The following is a 10,387-nucleotide window of genomic DNA, read 5'->3' on the forward strand; positions in this document are numbered from 1 at the left end:
AAACAGAGAGGATGGTCAGAGGGATACAGTGTCACCAATTAATGAGGAGGTGGGCAAGATTTGGAAAATTTACCTCCAACCTGGGTCAGAAAATCCAGCTCATTATTACTTTATCGTGCTTTGATTCACACTTAATATCATTCTGAATCACTCCCCTTAAGCTATTATTCTATGTTTCTCCTGCATAATGCCTTAAATAGAAATAAATTGCAACATTAGTTAACAGCATTACATCATGTGAATTTTAAACACTACAACTTGGGGGAAATAAAGCTTTATTAGGAGTCGAGTTATAAATCTGCATTAGACAAAGCTGCAGATATTTTTGGAAAGCACTGGCTATTTGAGCTACTGAAAGAAAATCAGTTTCTTTCAATTCTCCTAATGCTGTGACTTTAACTGATACCACTGCCAACATTTCAGGGCCCTGTCTGTGACACAAAGCAAGGGAATTGTGAACTTGGCTTGAGAAGCTGGGAGATGGGGAGATAGGGAGGTGGGGAGGCAAAGGTGGGGTGGGCATGGTTTTGGAGCTTAAGTTGAACTTAAAGTTGACCATAATATGCAAAAATACAGAGGCTTTCAGTTGGAGGCGATCAGAGCTGAATTTGGAAAAATCTGTTGTATTTTCTTACATCCAATATTTAAAAGTCTTAACAGTTCATATCACTGAATATCCTCAGTGTAAGGATAGCATGAATTGTATCAATTTACCATTAGGTAGTTTGTCAACACAGGAAGAATGTGAAATTCAGAGTCAGTTCAACCTTGTTATAATTTGTGGCCTTGGGTAAGTTTCTTCATTTTTTCTGAACAAGATTACCATGTACAGTTGTATAGGTTGCTCACTGCAAAAAGTTGCCCAACTGAGGGGCTAAGTGTAGGCTGAAATCTTGCCTATGCCCCCAGTCACCAAGTCACAAAACTGTCTACTATGGTCTCATTTGTACAAAGTCACTATCTAGGCTTGTGGTGTCCCTGACTCTGAGCCTTAGTTTCCCCATCTGTAAAATAGAGACAGAATCACGAACATTGCAGAATTACTATGGGGATTTTTTTTAAAGGTCACACAAGTAAAAGGTGTAGCACACAGCCTGACACCTTACATGTAATTGTTCCTCACACTCTTTGCCTTTCCAAATGTGATCTGAGAACATAATACGTCCTGAGAGTGCTGCAGTTCTGATATCCTGCCTTGGAGAGTCTCTCATGACCTTTACTGGCAACAAAGTCCCTTCGAAGCCATTTAAGCCAGATAGCTGATGCCAGGTAGCTGGGTTTAGATTCAGGGCAGCAAGCTAGTACTGCTAACTTGTCCTGCCCTGTAAAAGTAAAACAAGGGCCAAATTTTCCTTAGCCTTCACCTAGCTGAATACCCAATTGTCCCAAATTTACTTTTACAATCGTTCATTCCTTTAACAGATACTAATTGAGGCCCGGGTAAATGCCATTCTTGTCTTGGCGCTAGGAGATGCAGCAGTAGATCAGATAGGGGAGGCTTCTCTTTGTTGGGTGTTACAATGTAAAGGAAGCTTATCTCTTCCCAGACCCATCCACGAAGAGTTGCCTCTGTTTGGGTTGTCATTTTGTTATTAAAAGCAATATAATGAATGTCACAGGAATTTAGGGGACTGGAGAAAAAATAGTACTTAAAATCATATAGCACATTATCATCGTGTCTGTGGATATGACAATGGCTATTATATGACAGTTTATCAAAGAAGATTCATGTAAAACAAGACACAAATGATAATTGAAGGTGGCCTTGTGATCCTACAGAAAAATATGATGCTTAAAAAAGAACTAAGTCTGGATTTCACCAAAAGACCAGACTGACTGCTTTAGGTCAGTTTACATTCCATGGATTGGATCCCAAATATTCAATTTGATCCAGTTACAATCACTGAACCATTACAACCACTGGCATGAGATAACCGTATCAGCTCAACTATTCAAGTTACTAATCTAATTTTTGCCACTTGACAATTGGACTAACTAATGCGATTAAAATATGGTCGAGTTAGTGGCAGCATAGAGATATCATCTATGATTGATTGATCAATGAAGGGAATGTACAGAATGTGGAAATGTAAAACAAGAAAAAAGACTGACTATGCCTGAGACTTGACCCTAAGTCCAAGAATTGCTTTTACATCAGCAGATGATCTGTCCATGGGGCAATTTATGGACCAACAGGGAAGTCCCCAAAGGTGTACCAAACAGAGGTGCCATTACACGTTCAATCTGGAATGACCCCACAATAAAACAGGAGAGACTGTCAGAATCGGAGAAACGGAACTAAAATTTAAAACCAGAAATATGGGAACTCAGTGCATTTAGTTGGAAACATGAGGCAAAGGATGGAGTGGGGAATATTCAAGACATGAAAGACAAGAGGAAGTGTAAGTGACTAGCAAATCGAAAGAAAGTGATTTGTTTCTGTTGTAATTTTGCATCTGTTGCATGCCTGTTCTTAACATCTGCCCTGAGATTGATTTTGTGATAGTCCATGATTGATGGAGTAGAGTTTAGATGGGAAGGCTCTACACGAATAAAATAAGTCATATAAAACAAATAATATAACAACATTTAAAGAACTGGGGTATGTGTGAATGTGGTAACAATCATAGAAAATAACAAAACGTAAGATCAATGAAAGTAGACACGTTTTTGTGTTGTAACAATGACATTGTCATTCACTTTGTATTAGTCTTTTCAACATATTTAAATGCTTGGGGTACTTACCTAATTTCATTTATTTTATAATTAAAGACTTGAGCATTTGAGATAAAATTCCAGACTTTAGAAACCATTGCCACTTTATAAGAATATATATGAGCTGATAGGAGGGATTACCCTTGGCAAAGAGAGTGATATTGACAGTTTTAATCTAGGTGGCACAGTGGCTTTATCTGCGTTTTTATTATTCTCATGAGAATTTATCTGGGAAACACATTTGTAATTAAAACTAAAAATTTAAAAAATGATTGCTAAACTTAATTTTTTCAATTATTTTTAGATTCACATACAGTAAAATTGGCTTTATGTGTGTAGTTCTGTAAATTTTATCACATGCACAGATTCTCATAACTACTATCACCATCAAGACACAGAACAGCTCTATCACCCTCCTGAAAAAACCCTTGTGATACCTCTTTGTAGCACCTTCTCCTCCCATCCCTAATATTTGATAACCAGATTTGTTCTCTGTGACTATAGTTTGATCTTTTCAAGAATGTCATATAAACAAAATATAACCTTTTGAAGTTGGCATATTTTACCCAGTGTAATGTCTTTTAGATCCATCCAAGTTGTCTGCATCAACCATTTATTCCATTTTCTTCCTGAGAGTACTCCATTGGATAGATGCACCACGTTTTGTTTACCATTCATCCACTGAAGGACATTTGGTTTGTTTCCCATTTTTAGCAATTATGAATAGAGCTGTGATAAATATTCATGTGCAGATTTTTATGTGAACATAAGTTTTCATTTCTCTAGGGTAAATACCCAGAAGTGAGATTGCTAGATCATATGATAAGTGTGCATTTAACTTTATGAAAAACTACCAGATTTTTTTCCAGAGTGGTTGTACCATTTGAGATTCCCACCAAAAATATATTAGAGTTCCAGCTGCTCCACATTCTCATCGTCACTTGATAGCATCAGTATTTTTTTTTTTTGCCACTATAATAAGCATGTACTGGTATCTCATCATGGTTTTCATTTGCATTTCCCCAATTGCTGATGATGAAACATCTTTTCATATGCTTATTTGCCTTCTGTATATCCTTTTCAGTGAAGTATCTATTCAAGATTTTTGCTCATTTTTCAAAGTTAGGTTTTTGCTTTGTTACTGTTGAGCTTTGAGATTTCTTTACATATTCTGTATATAAGTCCTTTGTTGTACATATGACTTCCAAATATTTTCTCCTACTATGTAACTTATCTTTTCGTTTTTTTTTTCTTTTTAGTCTTTATATAAACTTATGAAGTACAAATGCAATTGTGTTATATGGATATAATGCATACTGGTGAAGATGAGCTCTTACTCTATTACCCACATAACATACATTGTACTCATTAAGTAATTTCTCATCATCCACCCCCACCTCACCCTTCAGGGTCTCTAATGTCTATCATTCCACACTCTATGTCCATGTGTATGCATCCCTTAGCTCCCACTTACAAGAACATGCAGCATTTGTCTTTCTGTTTCTGAGTTATTTCATTTAAGAAACAGCCTCCAATTCCATCCATGTTGCTGTAAAAGACATGATTTAATATTTGCCCAAAGGAAAAAATAATTATATCAAAGAAGATACATACATACATGCATTCATATATTTGTTTGTTTGTTTGTATATTTATTCTTGCTCTGTCACCCAGGCTGGAGTGCAGTGGCACAGTCATGGCTCACTGAAGACTCAATCTTCTTGGGCTCAAGTGATTCTCCCACCTCAGCCTCCTGCATAGCTGGGACTACAGGTACATGCCACCATGTCCAACTAATTTTTGTTTTGTTTTGTTTTTTGGTTTTTTTTTTTTTTTTTTTGGTAGTGACAGGGTCTCACTATGTTGCCCAAGCTGGTCCCAGACTCCTGGGCTGAAGCCTTGGCATTCCATGTGCTGGGATTACAGACATGAGTCATCTTGCTTCAATCTTTTCATTTTTATAGCCATGTCTTTCACAGAGCAAACAGTTTTAATTGTGATAGGAGCTCAATTATAAATGTTCTTTAATAAATTGTGCTTTTGATATCTTGTCTAAGAACTCTTTTCCAGTCTCCAGGTGGCAAATATTTTCTAAAATTCTAAAAGTTTTAATATTCCCATTCTACTTTTAGACCTATAATACAGTTTGAGCTAATTTTATGTAAGGTGTGAAGTTTAGGATGAAGTTCTTTAATTAATATACCCAATTTTATAATAACATTTGTTATAAACAATATCCTTTCTTCATTGAAGTACCTTTATGACTTTTTCAAATATCAATTGGTCATATTTGTGTGGGTCTGTTTCTGAACTATCTCTTTTGTTCCATTTGATTTTTGTGTCTTTCCTGTAATACAACACTGTCTCTATTACTGTAGATTTACATAGTGAGTCTTAAAATTAGGTAGAGTGATTTTTCCAACTTTATTTTTCTTTTATAAAACTGTTTTAGTCGTTTCAGTTCCTTTGCCCTCCTGTATGGATTTCAGAATCAGTTTGTTTTTATCTACAAAAAAATCTGCTGAGAGTTAATTGGTAGTGCATTAAACGTATAAATCATTTGGAGAGAACTGATATTTTACTATGTTGAGTCTTCCTATCCATGATCATAGTATACTTTTCTACTCATTTAGGTCTTCTTTTATGGCCACTTTGTAGTTTTCAGAATACAGATCTTGTATATGACTTTTAGATTTATATCTAACTATTACATCCTTTTGAGCAGTTGTAGATGGTATTATTTTTGTTTTTAAATTTTGATTTCAATTTGTCACGACTAGTATATAGAATTACAATGAGTTGTGTAGTAACTCTGCATTCTGTGATTTTTCCTAAAAAACTTGTTAGCACTAAGAGTTTATATTTTTGTTGCCATTATTCATAGAGCCCCTGGGATTTTCTGCAAATCCAATAGTGTATTCTGTGGGATTTTCTACAAATCCAAAAGTGTATTCTGTAAACAGGAATTCTTTCTTTCTAATATGTATATATTTTATTTCTTTAGCTTGCCTTACAATACTGGCTAGGACTTCCATAAAAAATGTTTAATAGGAATGCTAAGATTAGAATTGCTTCCTTTGTTCCAAATCTTAGGGGGAATGCTTTTGGTCTTTCATCATTAAGGATAATGCTATGTGTTGTGGTAAGTCAGGGACCCTGAATGGAGGGACCGGCTGGAGCCATGGCAGAGGAACATAAATTGTGAAGATTTCATGGACACTTATCAGTTCCCAAATAATACTCTTATAATTTTGTATGCCTGTCTTACTTTAATCTCTTAATCCTGTTATCTTTGTAAGCTGAGGGCCACTATGATAATTGTGTTAACTGTACAAATTGATTGTAAAACATGTGTGTTTGAACAATATGAAATCAGTGCACCTTGAAAAAGAACAGAATAACAACAATTTTAGGGAACAAGAGAAGACAGCCATAAGGTCTGACTGCCTGCGGGGTCAGGCAAAAAGAGCCATATTTTTCTTCTGCAGAGAGTCTATAAACAGATGTGCAAGAAGGAGAGATATCGCTAAATTCTTTTCCTAGCAAGGAATATTGATATTAATACTCTGGGAAAGGAATTCATTCCTGCAGGGAGGTCTATAAATGGCCACTCTGGGAATGTCTGTTCTATGCGGTTGAGATAAGGACTGATACACGCCTTGGTCTCCTGCAGCACCCTCAGGCTTACTAGGGTGGGGAAAAACCCCACCCTAGTAAATTTGAGGTCAGACCAGTTCTCTGCTCTCAAACCCTGTTTTCTGTTGTTTAAAATGTTTATCAAGACAATATGTGCACAGCTGAACATAGACCCTTATCAGTAATTCTGCTTTTGCGCTTTGCCTTGTGATCTTTGCTTTTGCCCTTTGAAGCATGTGATATTTGTGACCTACTCCCTGTTCATACACTCCCTCTCCTTTTGAAATCCTTAATAAAAACCTGCTGGTTTTGTGGCTCAGGTGGGCATCATGGTCATACCGATATGAGATGTCACCCCCAGCGACCCACCTGTAAAATTCCTCTCTTTGTACTCTTTATTTCTCAGATGGTTGACACTTATGGAAAACAGAAAGAACCTACATTGAAATATTGGGGGCAGGTTCTCCCGATAGCTGTGTGCATGTATGCATTGAAAACTTCATCAGACAATGTTATGTTGTTGCTTGCAACCATCAAGCATATTTTAAACTCAGAGAATAATTCACTATTTTATTCAACCAGATATTTGCCATTTTCATTGCTCATCTTTCATTTCTGATATTCCATGTTTCAATCTGGTATCTCTTCCCTCCAGCTGAAGAACTTCCCTTAGAAATATTTTACAACTGGTCTGGTGACAACAAATTCTCGCAGTGTTTTTTTCATCTGAGAATGTTAGGGTGACTAACTCTTCTGGTTTACCTAGTTTTAGCACCAAAAGTCATGCATCCTGGGAAACCTCTCAGTCCTGGGTAAACCAGGATGATTCGTCCTACTAGGTGTCTTTATTTTACCTTTATTCCTAAAGGATATTTTCACTGGTTGTCAGTTTCTGGGATAACAATTCTTTTCTGGCAGCCTTTAAAAAATGTTCCTCTCTCTCTGGTCTTCACGGTTTCTGAGGAGAAACATAGAGAAACATTGTACAGTCATTCAAATTGTTATTCCCCTATAAGTAACATGATGTTTTTCCCTGGTTGTTTTCAAGATTTTCTTTCTTTTTTTTTTTTTTTTTTTTTGAGACAGAGTCTCGCTTAGTCGCCCAGGCTGGAGTGCAGTGGTGCGATCTCGGCTCACTGCAAGCTCCGCCTCCCGGGTTCCCGCCATTCTCCTGCCTCAGCCTCCCGAGTAGCTGGGACTACAGGCGCCCGCCGCCTCGCCCGGCTAATTTTTTGCATTTTTAGTAGAGACGGGGTTTCACAGTGTTAGCCAGGATGGTCTCGATCTCCTGACCTTGTGATCCGCCCGCCTCGGCCTCCCAAAGTGCTGGGATTACAGGCGTGAGCCACCGCGCCCGGCCAAGATTTTCTTTCTTTATCTTTAGATTTCAATTCTTTGATTATAATGTATCTGGAAGGTATTTCGTTGTATTTATGCTGTTTGAAATGCAGTGAACTTTGTGAACCTGTAGATTTATATCTTCTACCAAGTTTGAAACATTTTAAGTTATTCTTAAAATATCTTTTTCTGTACCACACACTTTCTCCTTTTCTTCTGAGACTCCCATAATACAAAATTAAACCCTTTGGCATTCTTAAGTCTTTTTATCTATCATCCTTTTGGGTTGAGTTTCTATTGATCTGTCTTCGAGTTTATACACTGACTTTCCTCTTTAATCTCCATTCTGACAAAGAACACATTCAGTGTTTTGTTGTTGTTGTTATTTAATTATATTTCTAAAATTCTTATTTTCCATATATCTTCTATTTGGTGAAAAGTACTATCATTCTATTCTTCTCCAAAATTATACACTCATGATGTCTGTGAGTGTATTTCTGGATGAGATTAACATAAGAATTGGTACAATGAGCAAGCAGATTGTGAATCCCATGTATCCAACATGAATCCCCAGAACTAAAAATAAAAATTAAGGAAAAAATCCTTCTCTTTATCTGTGTATATCATTTGTCCTGTTTCTCAGGAGAATCCTGATAAATACAGATAGTAAAGACTATCATTAAAGACATTTTAAGTATTTAAAGAATTATACATCTTTACTTCTTGGATATTTTAATCATAGCTGTTTTAAAGTTTTTATCAGATACTTGTGTCATCTTGTCATTGGCTTTAATCTCTTCCCATTCAAGTGGATATTTTCCTGGTTCTTCATATGCCATGTAGTGTTGGATTATATCCTGGATTTTTTAAATATTAAGCTAGCGAACATAGGATCTTAAAATTGTATAGTAAACACTGACATTTTTGTTTTAGCATGCAATCAACCCTATTGGGTCAGGTTGCAAATTCTTCCCAAAGGTTTATTGGTTGTAGTTGCAAGTTCAGTCCCATTTTCGAACACTATAGTGCTATTTGGATTTGTCCTGCCTGTGCTCTACCCAGTGAGCTCTCTGAGACTTGGGTGGTGGTCTCTCCCTTAGTTCAATTCTTCAAGTCTTTGGTATGCTCTTTGTGATTAGAAACAGACACGCTCAGTGGGACAGTCAACCCAGGAGTTCATACATAAGGGGTTTACTGTATTTTCTTAAGTTCCTCCCTTCCCGGTACTTCCTGCCATTCCGAGGCTCCTTTGTTTTGGTTCCCCACCACACAGCTGGGGCTTTAATTTCGTTGCCCTGCTGCAGGTTTCCTACAGTTGTACCTACATCCACAAACAACTGGTAGGAAGACAGGGGAGGGAAAAAGCAACTAGGACTTGCCACATCCTTGGAACCAATGAGAGAGGAAGGTTCATCTCCACCAGAGTTTTAGTAGCTTGTGCATCCTCATCGCCATCACTGACACTGCACTGCCACCACCATATAATGATCAGGTGGGTGCTGGGGCTCAAGAGAGCAAAACGTTTCCAAAGTGAGGGATTTCCCCCACTGTTTTTGAGCATTGGAAGTCCCTTTTCCTTTGCTTAAGGCAGAGCTAGATGGTTGTGAGTTCTTTCTGTATTCATGGATGCCCACTTTTGTGTTTTGAGCTGCCTTCAGTCCAGGCTGTAGGATAGAGGAAGAAAGAAGATAGTAAACTCACCACAGGATCAATGGTACTTTGAATTCTGGTCTGTTTCCCAATCTACTATGCTACTGTTTACCTTCAGAGCCTTCGAACAGCTTCTCTAAGCATTATATTGAGTTTTAATAGCTTCGTTCAGTAGAAGAGACAGGATGGAATGTGCATACATCATTTTACCTGGAATGGAAACCTGCTGCACCTATGTTTTCAGGTTTATCCTTGGGAATGTGTATTTCCATGGACAGAACCTAGGCACTGGAGTCAGAATTGAAATGGAATTTTTCTTTGACACTTATTAACTGTGTAAACATTAATCCATGCTGTTTGGCTTCTGTGAACCTCACCCTCCTTGTTAATCTGGGAGACTAGTACATATCATTTAGTGTGTTGTTTCATTCAAATAGGTAAAGTGTAAAGTGCCCAACACAGAGCATGTGCTTAATTACTGTTCAGTTATTGCTTTTCCATCCCCCTTTGCCTCCCTGATACTGCCATCCTACAATAAAGATGGTGGTGACATTGTTTAAGCTGAATCTTCAACATCTTATGACTGGGAAGTGGTGGAAAAGGAAGGAACAAGGATCATGGCTAGATGAACTTTAGGCAGCTTGAAACAAGAGGACCTAAGATTCTAGACAAAAAAGGAACAAATAATGCATAAAGCCGCTTAAAACCATCAAGGGAGCAAGGCTGAGCTGCTACTGTCCTGTTTGATGTATCATTAGGAAGATTCGTATTAATATACCACAGCAACTATTGACATTTCATTATACATGCTTAAGATATGACAGCAAGAAATTACAATATGCATATTGAAAAGCCCAGTCTTAGGTTTCCAACACTAGAAATAAAGTGGAATATAGTAGGAACTGATCATTTAGCCAACTTTAAAAAGTCAACCATTCCTTTTGGGAAGCAAAAGTATGGTTTTATAAAAAATTTATAAAAACTATTATGTGTATGTATAGTAATATATAAAGGAAAATCCTTTACGAATATGAAGTTTTGAGTGTCC

The 10,387-nt window shown here is 37.2% G+C and overlaps 1 long non-coding RNA gene across 1 annotated transcript in view; it reads right to left on the reverse strand.

Moving 5' to 3' along the window:
• The window catches only part of LOC139359925 (uncharacterized), a 55,939-nt gene extending 48,249 nt beyond the window's left edge, over nucleotides 1-7,690 (reverse strand). The window contains exon 1 of the long non-coding RNA XR_011616602.1: nucleotides 7,206-7,690. This is a non-coding gene — a long non-coding RNA (uncharacterized lncRNA). The remainder of the gene's footprint in view (nucleotides 1-7,205) is intronic.
• Nucleotides 7,691-10,387: the final 2,697 nt, after the last annotated feature.

Source organism: Macaca nemestrina, chromosome 18, assembly GCF_043159975.1.
Source record: "Macaca nemestrina isolate mMacNem1 chromosome 18, mMacNem.hap1, whole genome shotgun sequence".
Classification (NCBI taxonomy): Eukaryota; Metazoa; Chordata; class Mammalia; order Primates; family Cercopithecidae; genus Macaca; species Macaca nemestrina.